The sequence below is a fragment of the Nicotiana attenuata genome, unplaced genomic scaffold (genome assembly GCF_001879085.1).
Source record: "Nicotiana attenuata strain UT unplaced genomic scaffold, NIATTr2, whole genome shotgun sequence".
NCBI classification, from domain to species: Eukaryota; Viridiplantae; Streptophyta; class Magnoliopsida; order Solanales; family Solanaceae; genus Nicotiana; species Nicotiana attenuata.
This window is the reverse complement of record NW_017674468.1, coordinates 13725-33684: the sequence shown is the minus strand read 5'-3', so window position 1 is coordinate 33684 and position 19960 is coordinate 13725. Positions and strand designations below refer to the sequence as shown.

At 45.4% G+C, this 19960-nt stretch overlaps 1 pseudogene; it reads right to left on the bottom strand.

Moving 5' to 3' along the window:
• On the bottom strand, positions 1-19578 carry LOC109218711 (annotated as a pseudogene).
• Positions 19579-19960: the final 382 nt, after the last annotated feature.

Below are 19960 nucleotides of genomic sequence, written 5' to 3'. Positions count from 1 at the left end.
TCATTGAAGCCCAACAACCTTGTCTTGCTTCTCCTTCGCTTGAGACCTTATGAATAGCTTTCTTGGTGCTCCTAAAGCTTTGTCCTTATCCGTGGAGCTATCATTCCCCTCCTCTTGAAAATAATTCGTCCTCGAATTTGAACTTTCATCAAACAAGGACAAGTCAGCAACATTGAAAGTAGCACTTACTTGAAACTCACCTGGAAGGTCCAATTTGTAAGCATTATCTCCAATCCTTTCAAGTACTTTAAATGGCCCATCTCCTCTACGGTGCAATTTTGTCTTCCTTTTTGAAGGAAATCTCTCCTTCCTCATATGAACCCAAACCAAATCACCAGGTTCAAAGATAACTGGTTTTCGACCTTTATTTCTTCGTAAAGCTATTTGTTCATTCCTCCTCTCAATTGCAAGTCTCGTATGCTCATGAATAGTCTTCATCAAATCAGCTTTCTCTTTTCCATCAAGACTAACCATCTCATTAGTAGGCAAAGGCAATAAGTCAAGGGGTGTAAGGGGGTTAAAGCCATAAACAACTTCAAAAGGAGAATAACCAGTAGATGAATGAATAGTTCCATTGTAAGCAAATTCTACCATAGGCAAGTGATCCTTCCAAGAAGTTAATTTTCCTTTTAGAAAAGCCCTTAACATATTTCCCAAGGTTCTATTTACTACCTCAGTTTGCCCATCAGTTTGTGGATGAAACAAAGTAGAAAACAACAATTTTGTTTCCAATTTCCCTCAAAGCACACGCCAAAAGTGGCTTAGAAACTTAGCATCCCTATCACTAACAATAGTTCGAGGTATACCATGCAATTTAACAACTTCTCTAACAAATAAATCAGCAACATTAGAAGCATCATTAGTCTTTAAACAAGGAATAAAACGAGCCATTTTTGAGAACCAATCTACCACAACAAAGATGCTATCCTTACCATACCTTGTTTTAGGCAGTCCTAACACAAAGTCCATAGAAATATCAATCCAAAGTGAAATAGGACAAGTAATGGCGTGTATAAACCATGTGGCAACACTTTAGATTTAGCTTGTTTGCATTCAAGGCATTGAGCACAAAATCTTTCTACATCTTTTCTCATATTAGGCTGTACGCGGTGAAATCAGAGGGCCTGATTTCCCACTAATAAGCCATCTCGGGAAAGTGCCTCGAGACCCCGAGGACATGAAGCCACAGCTTAGTCCTCTCCCTCGGGGCTGGTCAAGGCCTGATTCGAGGCCAGGCGGAGGCCGAGGCCAGGACAAAGAGAGGAAGCTCCCAAGATACGCGGTTGAGTCTGACAAAGCCGGCCTATCCAGAGCCTACGCTGAGGCATCGCGTCAAGCGGTCCCATCTCCGTATTTTGTAATTAAATATACATGTATTTGCAACTGAGTTCCCCGCCTATATAAGGGGGACTCACCCCACCTTATAATGGACTGAGGTTGCTCCACTTCTCCAATAAGCAATAATATCTCTCTCTATCTCTTTCTTCTAAGTTAACTGTGTTCTTCGACCCCGAGGTCGCCCTAGCATTTTATTGTTCTTCATTTGTTCTTTGTCATTTAGCTCAAGATTGACGGTATAAAGCTTTGTATACACATACTTATCTGTTATCCCCTTCCCGAATACCCTCGATAAGTTTACCTCCGATAGGCCCGAGGTAGGCTCGAGACCTGGCCCCGAGGTATCTATTGGCCTGTTTTGAGCCCGGGAACGCCACCCTTACTGGTTCGATTATTATCTTGGCTAGCTTGATTTTTACCTTCTTACTCCGTATTTAACACTAATCACCCTTCCAAACTAGCTCGGAAATAGATCACGTATTTTTAGAATCCCATTTATAAATATAATTATTGTTACCATTTTCACGATAAACAGTTTGGCGCCCACCGTGGGGATAAAAGTAATAGTGATTATTTTCTTGCTAGTTTCGTCACTTAAACGCACGATATCTCTCACACTTTTTCTTGCCCAAGACCTTTCGATTTCAGGTTAATGGTCAGCTCAATAAGGGAAATCGAGGACGATAACCCCAAAAATCGCAAGGAAAACAATGTGGCCATCCTAACGGCTGGCGCGACACCGCGGGACCCCGATAACGCATCTAGATCGGTCCGAGCGGATATGGATTCGTACGCTACCCAGCGGGGTAACGAAGTCATGCACTTCGATGGCGGCACGCAGCACGCTAACCGACCGGAAACCCGAAAATCCCAGCCCCGGTAGAACGGGAAGTTGATCTTCGTGTTATTTTTGAAATGTTGCAGGAATAATGTTTGGCTATCTCTCAGCTACAGAGCCGCCCGGAGACTCTTGGCGCGGTAGCACCCAAAATATCTACTCGCTCCGAGCCAGTATCCAAGGTATCGGCCAACGATGAACCAACGACCTATCCTGTAGCGGTAAGGATGCTAGAGGACATTATCAAAAAGATCGACTCACGATCGCGGAGACTCCTACAGCAACCGTCTCCCGGAGATACGATCCTGGGACTTATTTCGCGGAAGTCAGAAACAACGAAATTCCCTGGGGATGGCAGGACCCCAAGTCCTCACAGGTACATCACCACTCACGCACGCCCGTTCAGAAACGATGACCCCCAAAATGGAGAACTCGGGCCCGTCCCGATGAAGGGATTCGAAGAAATTCCCTCAGAAGAAACTACGACGCGGCACCATTGTTCGACATCTAATCTCGGGGACCCGCTCACCGTCCTAACACGATCCGTGGAAGCACATGCCAACGCCATCAAAATAATGCGAAAAGGGCTCAATGCACCGAAGGCCGAGAGAAGAAGAAGAAGAAATAAAATATTGCGGGAAGCTGCGTCCCGCTATCCGACAAGACAAACGAGACCACTCTCGGTCCCGAATAGTAGGGTGGCATGGACCTTTGCCCAAAACCTAAACAAAGCATACCCGGCAGCTCCGGAGCAATTCGAGCGAAGCTTAGCCAAATATCTGGTCGAGGCTTGGTCATATACCAGCAACCAACGCCGGACCCAAGTTAGAGCCACGGATAACCCTCGAGAAACCCTCACTGGATCGACATATCCAGACAGATCCCCAACAGAGAAGCCGACACTGAACGAACGGAGCCATCATCCACATGGCGAGAACGGAAGAAACGATCTGAGGTGCAACGCATCTCGCAACAACAAGGCGGTAGCCCGAAGACGACACCTTCGAGGAACCCCCAACGGTACCAGATTCAACAAAACGCAACCGGCAAGAAAACCTCACCCGATAGAGCTCGACTTCAATGTTGCAGTTGTAAGCATAGTGGTCACCATAAGTGAAGCCGGGAATTCCGGGTGGCTCGGACCTATTCGACCAAAACCCCTCCAAGGAAACCGTGGCCCACCACGAGAGTCACGAAATGCCCGGAGTTACAGACCCAAGAGAGCAGCAACTACGCTACCAACGAAGGTGATCATAAAGCATCGCCAAGCAAGCGAACTCAGATCCAGCTCAACGGACAAGGGGAAATCGAACAAAGCAGAGCCGGCAAGTTGCGGCATATCGTCACAACCGCTAAAGGATGGCGGCACCCCGCTAAGATCCGTAGAGCGTAGAGTGCAAGTGCCCGTAGCCAGAAAGGGACGATCTTGGGGAATACTTCCCGAGGACACCCTCTCGCTCAAGGAAAAAGACGCCGAGACTCCACCTCGGCATCACATTAACGTATTGGTAATCCCTCCTTTCGTTCGAGCTCATTTTCAAATAAAACATACATTAATGATTACAGGTGTGTCAGCCAAAGTTGTACCGACAATGTCGGGCAAAAGCCAATAAGATAATCTGGACCAATGTCGCCCTCATACCGGACCGCTAATATGTCCCCAATGGCGGTTGCCACAATATCCAAATCGCTCCCCCTGCGCGGCCCGCCCGAGCTTGGGCTAATACGTCGGGTGACGCAGGATGCAGGCGCTTTGTACAAATAACAGCGAATACGTCGCTCGGGACGCAATTCCGGTCATACTCCCCCAAGGGTGTGAAACTCCATGACAGACGCGGAGCCAAAGCATCTGGCTACAAGCGACAGAAGGAGATTCCTCGCCATACGCCCATGACCAGCGTTACCCTCAAATGAGGTCAAAGGGTAAGAGTACTCGCGTCTGCGGCCCGGCCTGGCCGGACGAGGAATACGGCTGTCAAGGGGCATGCTCCCGGGAACGCAGCATCCTTTTATCATTTCCTTTTTTCCTTTCTTGTTGCTAATCTGTACGCAGGCAGGCAGGCAAGGCCGGACCTCATGCTAAAAGGTCTCGATGACCAAGCAACAGAAAGGCCACCACCACTGGTCAAGAGCTCAAATGAGATTCAAGGGTCAATTACGGCTCGAATCATAACACGACTCGGAGAATGAACCTGAAGATATCAAGAACTCGGCATCAAACTCCGCTCCCTTGGTGCATCCAATCTCTTCCGATGGATCAAAGCCGCTGGCCCGAATAGCCACGAGAATCCCCCTATCTGCATATTCCCCGCTACTGCCTACGCAGTCAAGGGCCTTCTCCAGCTCGGCCCCAACAAGTAAAGGACCTCGCAACCATAAGACGGTCAAGTCTACGCCCCGCGCCAAAAGGAAAATAGCTTGTCAAAAATGCACCTTCTATGGCCTCGGCAAACGACAACCAAGCTCCCCGATTATCCCCCTGGCTTGGGCCAATTCCTCCGAAAAAAGGAGCCCCCTGCACTGACCTGACCGAGATACTCCTCGGCAATGAGCCACAAAAATAGTTACCCTCTGACCACTGGGCCATCAAGTCGAAGGTTATTTCAGCTTACCCGCTCCGCCTGATGTGTCTCGAGACACCCGAAGGTGGAACCCGAGAATAAATCAATAACGGATACGCTATCGGCAGACAAGGCAAATCCCCGGGCCACGCACCCGCGAAATTGCTTCGGCCTAGAAGCACGAAGGACCACCACCTTCGCTTGTCTAGGCAGACGGGAACCGGAGGACCTACCCAAGCTCGAGCCATGGTATAACTCAGAGACTACTTCCAAAATCGATCTGTACGATCGAGAGCAGCGACAGGAAAAAAGGTACAAAAGGAACAAAAGCCTTAAATTTTTTCTTGTATTACATGCAAAAACATTCTCCACCTACAGGCACGTCCCGCGCGCTAGAAACTAGGTTACAAAACGACGGAACCTCTATTTTTCGTCAAAAAATGCCCTCTGCAGCGTCCACAAGGAGTGGCCAAACATCGCCTTCATCCACCTTTGAATAGGCCAACGCCTCTGAAAAATCACGGCCCTTGCCCCAGCTTTCCCAAATACCTTCCGCCATGGGGCAGCAGGGCATTCTTTCCTCGATCAGGTTTCTATCAGGAAGAGGGTTCCGCCAACAAGATTATTAGCAGAACTGCACGTCCCCAAGGAAGGGACCCAACAAGTCCACGATCTCTCTCTCTGTTTTCCAATATAGAACCATACAAGCATATCGGATAATCAGGAGAGTCACATCCATGTAGACCAAACTCACGGCAACAGAACAACATCTATTTACAACTTATATTTTCGCCAAGCAGTAAAGAACCAAGCCTTCGACGCCTCGAAGAGAAACATTTCGGCTTATCCTCAGCAAAAAACCTCTACATCATATACGTCCCGAAACGCTCGGAGACTTAATCAATTCGGCACCCTCGCGACCCAGGGTCAGGGTTTCGGGCTCACAAAGCCCTCGCGATATGACCCCAAGACTACAAAAGGCGGTATTCAGGCCTAGAATGATCCGATATATTCGGAGACTCACCATGAGCAATTCAACAACTTGCGCGACCCCAGGGTCGGAATTTCGGACTCACCAAGCCTCCGGAAAACATCTCCGAGCTCACGAGAAGCTGTCTTCAAGCGAACTCGATGACTCGGAGATTGTCGCCAATCTCCACGCACTAGAAAATCCGAAATTGTAAGACCCTAACGGGCAGCCTCGGCAAAACCAAATCTATTCTCCATAAACTGTAAGACCTCAACATGCATGGCAAACTGTAAGACCTCAACAAGCATGGCAAAATGTAAGACCTCAACAGGCATGAAAATCCCGATACTTAGGCTATACATCGCATTTTGTAAGAATCCCTAAAGGGCATACCCTCGATGTAGACGCCTAAACTATCACTAAGGGATCAAAAATGGCTACGGCCAAACGCATACGACTACGGTCGAAACGGCTGACACAGCCTATATAACGCGACTCGGGGATGCCCGACTGTTGCTAAAAAATCCTCCGAATCTACTTCGAAAAGAACCGATTAAACATAGGCTTCCCTCCACAGGCAAAAACGAGCCCGACAATGTCGGCTCCAAAAATGCAAAGCGTCGATCTACTCGACCTACGAGCTATGAACCTTACAAGGTGATAGAATCATCGCCGATAACAACTTGAAATTGAGGTTCCTCTGGAACCGACGGCGGGTCAGGCAAAATATTACAAAAAGACCTTAATGAGCGGATACAAATCCTACACAAAGCCCACGGGAAAAAAACAACGTAAGAGCCATTGTCGCCAGCTAAGCAAGCCTATGGGCCACGTATTGAAAGGTCTCTACGACCAGACAGCGTAAGAGCCATTGTCGCCAGCTAAAAAATCATGACAACTTGAGGATTAAAGTGAGCTCGAATCGTAACCCGATTCGGAGACCGGATCTAAAATAGTTAAACTAAACAAGCCTCCAGGCCTCATATCAAAAGGTCTCTGCGGCCAAACGACATAAGTACCACCGTCGCCAGAAATTTAAGGTAATTCGAGGGTCAACTATAGCTCGGATCGCAATGCGACCCGGAGACTGGGCCCGAGAATCGCCAAACGCCTAAGGGCAGAAAATGACATAAGTACCACCATCGCCAGAAATTTAAGGTAATTCGAGGGTCAACTACAGCTCGGATCGCAACGCGACCCGGAGACTAGGCCCGGGAATCGCCAAACGCTCAAGGGTGGGAAATGGCACAAATGCCACTATCGCCGACCAGGAAATCGGGAAACTCAAAAGGTCAATTACAGCTCGAATCGCAATGCGACTCGGAGACTGGACCTGGAAAGTACAGCATGCCTAAAGGCACGACACAAGCGCCAGTATCGTCGCCCGAAGATTTGATGAGACATAAAGGCCGAGCGCAGCCCGAGTCGCAGCACAACTCGGAGACTGGGCCGCTAAAATAGCTAAAAAAGCAATATGCCTAAGGACGTGGCTCGGATGATACCGTCATCAGCCAACTAAATCCCCAAGCCACGCGACCGCAAGATCACTTCAGCCCAGAAGCACAAAGGGTCGTCACCATCCGACCATGCGGGCAGGAAAAACTAAGGGTTAGCTGGAGCTCGAGTCACAATGAGACTCGAAAACTGGACCCAAAACAGTCGAAACAGTAGATGCCCAAGGGCACAGGATAAATACGACTACCACCCGTAAGCACGGGCACAAAAAATGCAAAGATAGGGAGGCTCGAGTCGAAGCCCGACTCGGAAACTAAGCCTAAACAACCAGGCCGAGCATGGAGGCCCAGCACCTGCTCACATCAAGAATCACACTTAGGGGTCCCCGAGATCGTCCGACCAGTTTCGAACTGAGAAGGACCCCGCCAAACGCCAAGACCAGCCTGCCTGATAAAAAACAATAGTAGGGAAAAGGTACATAAGAAATAAAACTTTAAAACTTCTCCTTATATATCATGTGCGCAAGAAAAAGCGTATTCTCCATCTACTGGCATGCCCTACATACATTCGGAGCCAAGCTACAAAATGGCAGAATCTACACTCTACGCTTAAGAGCTACAACTTGCCAAAATCACCCTCCGCGACATCGACCAGAAGCGACCGAACATTGCATTCATCCGCCCGTGCTCGAGCCAACTCCTCCGAGAGAATGAAGCCCCTTGCACCAATTTCTTCGAACACCTCTCTTCAGGATTTGCAACGGACATGTTCCTCGATCCTCCGATCCCGGTCCAGGGTTTGCTTCAGCTCGTCTTGGGCGTCAGCGGCATCCTTCACACAAATCGCCATCTCACGACCGGCCTTGGCTCGGTTCAGCGCCGCCTCCGCCCGGGCATCAATTGTCTCGGCTCTGACCTTCGAGAGGTTCGATTCAAGTTTCCCAACCATATCCGCTTGAACTTTGGCGTTGTCTCGAGTCAAGCGGAGTTGGACCTCGAGGGCAGGGACCTTGGCCGAAGCATTCGTCTCCTCCAAAGCTCGTGCCTGCGCTTGAGCCATTAGCTTCCCGCAAGTAATTCTGACACGGTTGACGTCGCTATTGAGGTACTCCAAGGCCTCTGTCCTTTTATGCAGCTAACACGGCAAGAAGAGGTTAGCCCTAAAAATTAAAAAGAAGCAAACACACGCGCTACAGGAAGTTACCTGCTCCCCCAAGTAGCTCTCATAGTTCGAGCTCCGATACGCCTCATATCGCCAATGCTGCAGCTCAACTCCTTCCTCCTTGCAAAGAAGCCTAAGGGATTCTCCCTCATCCCGAGCCCTCTGGAACGTGGCCTTTTGACGAAGCAGCTCGGATTTGAGCCTATCACAGGCCTGCGCAGGAAAGATTCAATGAGGGGAGGAAGACGTGGGGTATGAGAGAATTATGCACGAACTCACCGCAAAATGAAGATGGCAAGTTTTCTCCAAATCAGAACACACTCCTGATAATACCGCTCCCGCAACCCCGGAAGAACCGGTTCCGGGCATAACATGCTCATTCGAGGGAGCTGCTCGCCGAGAAATAGGTACCCCGGGGACAGCCGACTCGGGTGATGCCCCGTCCTCAGAAATACAAGCCCGACAAGCACTACTAAAGTCTCCTTCGCATTATGGGCTCCGGTCCCTCTTATTACCGCCATCTCTCGGCCCGGAGGCCGACAACTCCATCTCCTCTCCAGAAAAATGCTGCCTCGCCCCAAGGAACCGCCTGATAGCTGCAAACAGCGAATCCAGCACAAATGAGATGGGAAAATGTTACCTCAGTATACGCCAGCAGGAGAAAAGCAACGTGTGCACGTTCCTTGATGTTTCGCTAAGACGAACATGTCACCAACCTCCGAACCCAGCCGGGCAGATCATGGACTTGGCCCGGCGTCCACGAAGTTGCTGCAACAAGGAAAATGGTATTGTTATTTGGCCGATTTTTGCCATAAACAAAATCTGAAAAAGCGACAAAGCGCCTCGCTTACGTGCGTGATTCCACCCCTCGAGGAATGACAGCAACTCCACAGGAATAATAACAGTCGTCCGGACTCGGACAAACCAACTGGCCCATCCTCGATCTCCACCTTCATCATCGTCAACAACAAAGGGCGTGGGCGAACGACCCCTCAAGGTTAGCAGGCCTCGATGATGACAAGGCCGATATAGCCTGATGAGATGATCAAGCGTGAGCTCAAGCCCGGCTTTCTCCGCAAAGAATCTCATCGTCAGCACCGTTCGCCAAAATGGCGGATGAATCTGCGCCAGAGTAACCCGATACTTCAAACAAAAGCCAAGCACAACCCTATCAGGGGGGCTAAATGCAAAAGGGTATAGATGCACGCTCAGGAACCCATCAACAGAGTCTGCGATGCCTTCACCTGGGGAAAGCACCCGCCGTATCACCTCCTTGCTCCACCCGCAGTGTTGCCTCGCCATCTCTAGGTGTTCCTCTCTTAGCAAATACGCCATCTCCAGAGCGAAATCCTTTGACTCCCGAGCACCAGGAACATCATTCTCCACCCTTTGCCATGCCGGTCCTGAAGTAATCGCCATCGCTATGGCAAAACTGACAAAATAAAGCAAAGGCAAGCACCAACACTTTTCGCACTTTAAGAAATAGAGAGCCCTATGCCGAAACAGAAGAACAGCTACCCAAAAATAATGAAGCCTCGCAAAAAGGCCAAAGCCACCCCTCTTATATGCGAGAGGCAACGGCATTTGCCTGCTTGACGTAAGCTCCAGGAAGCCAATGGCCTCGGTACGAATCAACGGGTCGATACCCGACCCAGGGAACATCCTCCAACAAACGACAAAGCACGAGGGACCATGCGAATTATCTCCGTGCTCGAAGTAGCATTTCACATTGGGGGCCCCCGGCCCCAAGAAACTGGGTCACGATGAGCTCCAAAGCGCCGGTACCAGGCGCAAGGCGAGTGCCCGGGCTTGCGATCCCCTCTCCAGAGGAGTATACCCCAGAAGCCCCGATCACCAAAGCTCCACAATTGCCCAAAGAAGCGTCCAAACATAGGCAAGCTCCTCAAATAGAAGCCAACCTTACACTCCCTGAAAGAGTTATCTACATCAAAATCAACAGTGCCCATCGGGGCACCCGAAGATGACCTTCACCCAGGGTAGCGTTCCCGAAGGCCCCGGAATTCGACGCACGATCTCCAAACAAATTGGCAAGCCCCGATAGCTCGACCTTATCCGGTCGGTCCTCCATCGGTCTGAAGTACGACAAAAGGATCGGGGAAGAGCCTTGTCAACCATCTGGAGACCAGGACAAGCTATCATGGCAGACTACTACGGCCAATAAACAAAAAAGGGTAATTCAAAAGCCTCGTAGGGTCTCAACATAGATGTAAAGAAGATGACAAGAAGGACCATCTCTCTCCCCACCTTCTACTTCACGGTTGTCTTCATGTAGGGAAGTAACCAAGGTAATCAGGATGATATCCTGGCTCGAAGATTTTGAGGCTTCAAAACGTCCGTTGCGCTCTTTTCCTTTGATCGAATTTTTTATCCCGAAATGGGTTTTTTACTGGCAGAGGTTTTTAACGAGGCAACATCGACTCTCTTCCCAGGAAGGCTCTAGCAATCCTACGGGACTTTTATTACAACCGGACCGGTGCCGCAAAATGACAGTGTATTGAGCATAAATCTATGAGATATGTCATCTATCACAAAATATTGTGCCATGGTTTGAATCGTCAGAGTAATGTTGCCAAGAAGAGCTCGAGGAGTCTAAGGTCGTAGTCGTTTCCCATCGCTTCGTTCTGAGAAACGCGGAAACTATCTGTACGCGGTGAAATCAGAGGGCCTAATTTACCACTAATAAGCCATCTCGGGGAAGTGCCTCGAGACCCCGAGGACATGAAGCCACAGCTTAGTCCTCTCCGTCGGGGCTGGTTAAGGCCCGATTCGAGGCCAGGACAAAGAGAGGAAGCTCCCAAGACACGCGGTTGAGTCTGACAAGGCCGGCCTTTCCAGAGCCTACGCTGAGGCATCGCGTCAAGGTGTCCCATCTCCGTACTTTGTAATTAAATATACATGTATTTGTAACTGAGTTCCCCGCCTATATAAGGGGGACTCACCCCACCTTGTAATGGACTGAGGTTGCTACACATCTCCAATAAGCAATAATATCTCTCTCTATCTCTTTCTTCTAAGTTAACTGTGTTCTTCGACCCCGAGGTCGCCCTAGCATTTTATTGTTCTTCATTTGTTCTTCGTCATTTAACTCAAGATTGACCGTATAAAGCTTTGTATACACATACTTATCTGTTATCCCCTTCCCGGCTACCCTCGTTAAGATTACCTCCGATAGGCCCGAGGTAGGCTCGAGACCGGCCCCGAAGTATCTACTGGCATGTTTTGAGCCCGGGAACCCCCCCCCCCCTTACTGGTTCGATTATCATCTTGGCTAGCTTGATCTTTACTGTCTTACTCCGTATTTAACACTAATCACCCTTCCAAACTAGCTCGGGAATAGATCACGTATTTTTAGAATCCCATTTATAAATATAATTGTTGTTACCATTTTCACGATAAACATAGGCCAAAAGAAATTTTCAGCAAGGATGTCAAGTGTTTTAGGCACACCAAAATGTCCCATAAGCCCCCCACAATGTGCTTCCCTCACAAAAACTTCTCGCAAAGAACAATTAGGGACACAAAGCTTATTCTCATTAAAAAAAACCTATCTTTCAGATTATACTTCTCAAAAGGCCCATTTAAACATGCCGAAATGCTACATCAAAATCAGAATCATGAACATATAAATCCTTAATATGATCAAATCCCATCAATTTAGAAGTAAGAGTAGAAACAAGAGCGTACCTTCTTGAAAGCGCATCAGCAACTATATTCTCTTTACCTTGCTTGTAGCTAATCACATAAGGAAATGTCTCAATGAATTCAACCCATTTGGCATGTCTTCTACTCAATTTACCTTGGCTTTTCAAGTATCTTAAAGACTCATGGTCAGTTTTTATCACGAACTCCTTTGGCCACAAATAATGCTGCCATGTAGCAAGAGCCCTTACCAAGGCATACAATTCTTTATCATAAGTAGAATAATTTAATGCAGAGCCATTCAACTTCTCACCAAAATAAGCGATTGGTTTAGAATCTTGCATTAAAAGAGCCCCAATACCTCTACCAAATGCATCACATTCAATTTCAAAAGACTTATTAAAATTAGGTAATTGTAACAAAGGAGCAGAACACAATTTATCCTTCAAAATATGAAATGCATGCTCTTGTTCCTTTCCCCAATTAAAGACCTTATCCTTCTTAATGACTTCAGTTAAAGGTGCAACGATTGATCTAAAATCTCTAACAAATCTCCTATAAAAGCTTGCAAGTCCATGAAAACTTCTAACTTTAGTAATGCTCTTAGGTGTAGGCCAATATTTAATCGCTTTGATTTTATATTCATCTACTTCAACACCTCTAGAACTCACAACAAAACCCAAGAAAACTACCTTATCTACAAAAAAAGTGCACTTGGATAGATTTGCATACAATTGTTGCTCTCTAAGCACATTACAAACTTGTTTCAAATGTTTGACATGATCTTCTAAAGATTTAGAAAAGATCAGAATATCATCAAAATAAACAACTACAAAATTTCCATGAAAATCCTTAAAGATATAGTTCATTAACCTTATGAATGTACTAGGTGCATTAGTTAACCCTAAAGGCATTACTAACCATTCATACAATCCATATTTAGTTTTAAAGGAAGTTTTCCATTCATCTCCAGGATTCATTCTAATTTGGTGATATCCACTCTTCAAATCAATTTTAGAGAATATTTGAGACCCATGCAGTTGGTCAAGCATATAATTTAAACGAGGAATAGGATGGCGATACTTTACTGTTATTTTATTGATGGCGCAGCAGCCCACACACATCCTCCAAGTGCCATCCTTCTTTTGCACCAAAAGCACGGGTACAGAACAGGGACTCATGCTTTCTCTTACAAATCCCTTATCAAGCAGCTTCTCTACTTGTCTTTGCAATTCTTTGGTTTCTTCGGGATTGCTCCTATAAGCAGGCCTATTAGGAATATGTGATCCTGGCACAAAATCAATTTGATGTTCTATTCCTCTTAAAGGTGGTAAACCTTTAGGAAGATCCTCAGGAAAAACATCTTCAAAATCCTGCAAAAGGTTAGAAATAACACTAGGCAAAGAGGATGTTAGTGAATCATTATTAAGCAGAACTTCCTTATAAGTGAGAAAGATAATAGGCAGCCCCTATTTTTTTGCAATTAAACACTCTTTGACTTTTTCAAGGCTCACTTTTTTTTTTGAATTTTAGCCTCTTTCCTCTCACCAATGCTTTCTTCTTTTTTTTTCACTCTTCCCCACCTTTTCCTCTCTCTCATTGCTGCCTTCTCTCTCCTCACACCCCACTTCATATTTTCCCTCTTTTTCTTTCCCTTTAGTCTCTCGTTTTGATCCCTCCCCATGTTTCCACATTGATTCTTTCATCTTTTTTTGATCTTCATACACTTGGGAAGGAGTTAAAGGTGCAAGAATGTACTTCTTGCCATTATTCTCAAGAGAGTATCTATTTTTCCTCTCAACATGAAAAGCACTCCTATCATACTGCAACGGGCGCCCCAACAAGATATGACAAGCTTGCATGGGTACTATATCACATAGAACTTCGTCAGCGAACCTTCCAATCTTAAAGGAGACCATGCATTGTTTATTCGCCTTGACCTCTCCACTATCATTGAACCATTGCAACCTATAAGGTCTAGGGTGCTTCGTCCATTCCAACCCTAACTTTTCCACCAAATATGCACTAGCACAACTCCCATTATCAATTATCGTAGAACAAATTTTATCTTTAATCCCACAACGAGTATGGAATATATTTTCCCTTTGTTTCATTAGAGTGACCCAAATTAATGTGCATAAGCCTCCTAACCACAAAATTCACCCCACTATCAATGTACTCCATATCTTCTCCTTCTTCATTCTCTACAAAGTTTTCTTCTTGTTCTTCACTTGGTTCACTTTCTTCACTCTCATATCCCCCATCCTCTTTAATTAGAATGTTTCTTCTACTTGGGTATTCATAAGCTTTGTGCCCTCTCCCTTTACACTTGAGACATTGAATAGAAGAAGTAGAAGTAGAAGTTTTAGGCATAAAAGGCTTACCCCCATCCTTGGATTCCAATTTGCTCCTTCCCTTGTCTTCATGTAATTTAAGGGTAGGTGTCTCCTCAAATTTCGGCCATTGCTTCTTTGGAATAGTAGTTGGCCGGCTTCTCCATGAGCTAGATTGTTGTCTCCTTTTGTTTTGTCTTTCTACCTTTACAGCTAATTCAACTAAATCGTCTAAAGTTACATATTGTTGTAATTCGACTACATCAGTTATTTCCTTATTTAAACCATTCAAAAACCTAGCCATTGTAGCCTCCTCTTCCTCCATACAATTAGCTTGGATCATAGCCATATCCATAGCCTTAAAGTACTCATCTACAGACATAGAAACTTGCCTCAAAGTTTGAAGACGTTTTTGTGAATCTCTTTGAAAGTGTGATGGCACAAATATCTTCCTCATTACCCTCTTCATCTCAGCCCACGTAGCAACGAGTGCTTGTCCTTCTTGCAATTTGTCCCTAGAAAGCTTTTTCCACCAGATAGCTGACAACTATAGGGGTATCAAGTTACTAAGTCATACCATGAAAGTCTGGGAGAGGGTGGTGGAAATGAGGATAAGGAGGGCGGTGTCCATATCGAAAAACCAGTTCGGGTTCATGCCGGGCCGTTCTACTACGGAAGCTATCCAACTTATCAGGAGGTTGGTAGAACTATACAGGGATAGGAAGAGGGATTTGCATATGGTGTTTATTGACCTAGAGAAGGCATATGACAAGGTCCCTAGGGAGGTCCTTTGGAGGTGTCTGGAGGTGAAAGGTGTGCCGGTGGCTTACATTAGGGCAATAAAGGATATGTATGATGGAGCTATGACTTGGGTAAGGACTGTGGGATTACACCAAGGATCTGCGCTCAGCCCGTTCTTATTTGCTCTGGCGATGGACGCACTGACACACCATATCCAAGGAGAGGTGCCATGGTGTATGTTGTTTGCTGATGATATAGTTCTGATTGATGAGACGCGAGGCAATGTTAATGGGAGACTGGAGGTACGGAGGAAGACTCTAGAGTCTAAAGGTTTCAAGTTGAGTAGGACTAAGACAGAATATGTGGAATGTAAGTTCAGCAACGTGACGGGGGAAGCGGATGTGGACGTTAGGCTTGACTCACAGGTCATCCCCAAAAGAGAAAGTTTTAAGTACTTAGGGTAAATTATCCAGGGAGATGGGGAGATCGATGGGGATGTTACGCACCGTATAGGAGTGGGGTGGATGAAATAGAGGCTAGCGTCTAGAGTCGTGTGTGACAAAAATGTGCCACCGAAACTCAAAGGTAAGTTCTATAAAGCGGTGGTTAGACCGGCCATGCTGTATGGAGCTGAGTGTTGGCCAGTCAAGAATTCACATATCCAGAAGATGAAAGTAGCAGAAATGAGCATGTTGAGATGGATGTGTGGGCACACTAGGCTGGATAAGATTCGGAATGAAGATATTCGGGAGAGGGTGGGCGTGGCTCCCGTGGATGATAAGATGCGGGAAGCACGACTTAGATAGTTCGGACACGTGTGGAGGAGAAACCTAGATGCACCGGTTAGGAGGTGTGAGCGGTTGACTTTGGAAGGTACAAGAAGAGGCAGAGGGCGGCCTAGGAAGTATTGGGGCGAGGTGATCAGGCAGGACATGGCGCGACTTCAGATTTCCGAGGACATGGCTCTTGATAGGAACAGGTGGAGGTCGAGCATTAGGGTGGTAGGCTAGGGGGTAGTCGAGAGTTCTTCCCTCTTTGTACCGGGTAGTTTGTTAGTGTTTCGTTAGGTTTGTTAGCGGTCTTTGTATTCACATTGGTGTTTTGCATAGTTTTGTGTTATTGTCCTTTCACTTATTTGCTGTGGTTATTTTCTTTCTGGTATCTTTTAGTGTTACATGTCTTTTCTCTTATTTCTTTTCTGATATTATTGCCTTTCCTGTTGAGCCGAGAGTCTCCTGGAAACAGCCTCTCTGCCCTTTTCGGTGTAGGGGTAAGGTCTGCGTACACTCTACTCTCCCCAGACCCCACTAGTGGGATTTTACTGGGTATGTTGTTGTTGTTGTTTTATCGTTAAAATCATCAATAGGGTTTTCTTGATTTATAATGGGAGCGGTTACATTTCTCCTATCTTGGGGTCTAGCGTTTTTTCCCTCCTAAGTTCGGCTATTGTAATATTTTGCTCAGCAATGGTGTCCCTCATCTCTTGGAATTGCAAATTCCACCTTTCAAATTGTTGGTGCATAGCTTACAAGGTGAAATCATTCCTTCCTTTGATTTCGGCTTCTTGAAGAACCCTTTGTTCATCATCACTACCTGTACGGAGACATCCTGAAGAAAGCAATATATATCTCTCAATTTAGCTTTTCCCTCTGATGTTCTCACCTCTCTTGCCTTTTTCCACTCAATGCAACTCTTGGTTATTAATCTTTAGATTTATTAATAAACCTTACTAGTCATAACCCTTATGATAAGAATATGGAGTTAGAAAAAGAAAGGAAAGTGAATGACCAAACCTAGGAAGAATAGGAATTGGTTAGTAGGGAAAAAAAGGAAAGAATTTTAGGAAACCCAAAATCCACAAGAATAAGGAAAGAAGTTTCCTTAATCTTAAAGAACAAGGATCCCCTCTTCTTGTTTCCGTTCTTGACTTGGAAACCAAATAATACTTGAATTCTAGCAATAATAATGAGCAACAACACTATTTTTTTGGGACTTATTTTCGTTTTTTATGTTTGCTCTAGAACCTCCCAAGATTATCAAGATTAAAATCTTGATTAGACTATGCTCTGATACCACTTGATATCAACACGATAGGGGATTCATGAATTACTAATGAAAAACAAGAAAATCAAGAAACGTGCGGAAGCTAAAAGAAAATAAAGAAACGAAAAAGAACGGAAAATTAAAGATAGATTGAATTCAAGAAAGAGTTTCTTGAATTCAAGAAGTCTATTCTTGAAGTTGAATCCTAACAACAACAATTAGCTAACAAAGAACTAATCGCCTTTGGTAGAGAATTAAAAACAAGAGATAGATTGTGAAACCCGACCCTTTAGAATAACAAGAACAACAATAAGCCTAAACTTATCACCTTTCTTGAATACCTAGAAGTGTTCTAAGATTTCGAAAGAGTTTAATATTACCACCTTAAGTTGAGTCTTGAAGGTTGAAGAATAAATCCAAGAGTAGCCACACACAAAAGTGCAAGAAAATTCTCACAATTTTTATTGATAATAGTCTGAATCTAAAAGCAATGAAGATACCCCTTTATATAGGTAAGGGGTCACGAAATTTTACCTAAAAAAATAAGGAAATAAAGTCCTAAACTACTTTGGCAACAAGTCCAACTACCATAGGAAAAGGTAAAACTCTAGGAAACAAAAACCAAGTCAATCTTGGAAAGTAATTCCAATAATCTTAGGAAAAGAAAAACAAAAACTTAACTACCTAGGAAAGCATCAAATATGTCCTAACAAACTAGGAAACAAAATAAGGAACTTTGACTCCTTCTCCTATTTCTTGGCCGCCCCTCCTTGAGCTGACTTGGGCGCCAAGTTGGCTCCTTTGTGAGTTGATTTAGGCGCCTAATTTAGGCCCTCCTTGGCTGGTGCTTGGATCCCAATCTACCTCCTCTTGGACTTGGACCATGAAATAAGTGTAGCACTTAGCAAAATCGTCTCCATAATTCTTGAGCTCTTCTTCCACCATTAGCGCCTTCTTGATCTCCCATTGAAGCCCAACAACATTGTCTTGCTTCTCCTTAGCTTGAGACCTTGTGAATGGCTTTCTTGGTGCTCTTAAAGCTTTATCCTCGTCCGTGGAGCTATCACTAAACCTGGACTCGAACTTCCCCCTATTAAGGCAAAAGAAACATCCAATATCCGAGGTGAGAAACAGGTTTGTTAAGGAAGAGGTAACTCGACTACTTGGCATCAGTTCAATCCAAGAGGTAAAGTATCCTGAGTGGTTAACTAATTAGGTTGTAGTTTCAAAAAAGAATAACAAATTTTGAATGTGCGTAGATTATAAAGACTTGAATAAGGCGTGCGCCCTAAAGACTCATTCCCACTGCCAAACATTGGTCAAATGATTGATGCAAGGGCCGGTCACGAGTTAATGAGTTTCCTCGTACAATCAAATTAAGATGAACCCGTAAGATCAGGAAAAAACTTCATTCATAACTAACTTTGGCACAATTTGTTATAATGTGATGCCCTTAGGGCTTAAAAATGCCGGAGCCACTTATCAAAGGCTCGTGAACAAGATATTCAAGAAGCAAATAGGTAAAACGATGGAAGTGTATATAGATGACATGTTGGTCAACTCTTTGAATGCAGGTGATCATTTAAAACACCTCCACGAAACCTTTGATATCTTGAGGAAACACAACATGAAGCTCAACCCGGAAAAATACACGTTCGGGGTTGGCTCCGGTAAGTTCTTGAGTTTCTTGGTTTCACAAAGAGGGACCGAGTTAAATCTCGATAAAATAAAACCAATCGAGGACATCTTGGAGCAGCTGACAAGTGTAAAAGAAGCCTAAAGGCTAACCGGAAGATTGGCCTCTCTAAGTAGGTTCATCTCTCGATCCTCGGAAAAATGTCATCATTTCTTCTCACTTCTGAAGAAGAATAGCAATTTCGAATGGGCTCCAGAATGTTAACATGCCTTAAAAGACCCAAAGTGTTACAACCCCCCGCTACTATCAAAATCGGGGAAAGGTGAACAATTGCTAATATACCTAGTAGTCTAGGAAGTGGCGGTGTCATTCTTGTCCGGGAGTATGAAGGTACGCAATTTCCTATCAATTATGTTAGTAAAATTTTATTCGGAGCAGAGACTCGTTATCCGCACCTCGAAAAGTTGGCCTTAGCTAGTCACCTCTCGAAATCTTAGGCCCTATTTTCAGTGCCACCCTATAGCCATTGTGACAACCTTTCCCTTGCGTAATGTTCTTCACAAACCAAAGTTGTTAGGTCGGTTGGCCAAATGGGCAGTTTAAACTAGCAATATTGATATTGAGTACAAGCCTAGGACTGCGATCAAATCATAAGTTTTGGATGACTTTGTGGCCGATTTCAGTCTCGTGTTATTACCCTTGGCTACTAAAGAATCAGTGATTGTGTCAGAAACGACGTCAGGAGTTTGGATCTTGTTCACGGATGGAGCTTCAACTGTGAAAGGGTCCAAGCTCGGGGTAGTCCTAATCACGTCTTCGAGGGAAACCCTGAGGTAGGCCATAACAACCGTTCTGTTAATTAACAACGAAGCCGAGTATGAGGCTTTGGTTGCAGGACTCGAACTAGCCCGAGGACTTAGCTCTGAGGTCATAAAAATCAAATGTGATTCCCAACTGGTAGTAAACCAAGTGTACGGTATTTTCGATGCAAATGAGGAACGCATGCAATAGTACTTTACTAGAACGATTCACAGAGTGGTCGACACACACACATCCCAAGAGAAGAGAACGTAGAAGCAGATGCATTGGCCAATTTGGGGCCATCCACATAAATGAAAGGATCTGACTCCGGTACTGTCATTCAACTTATGCATTCGGTACTGGATGTAGACGGCTATTGTGAAGTAAATACAACCAACCTAGCTGAGACTAGAGGAATGAGTT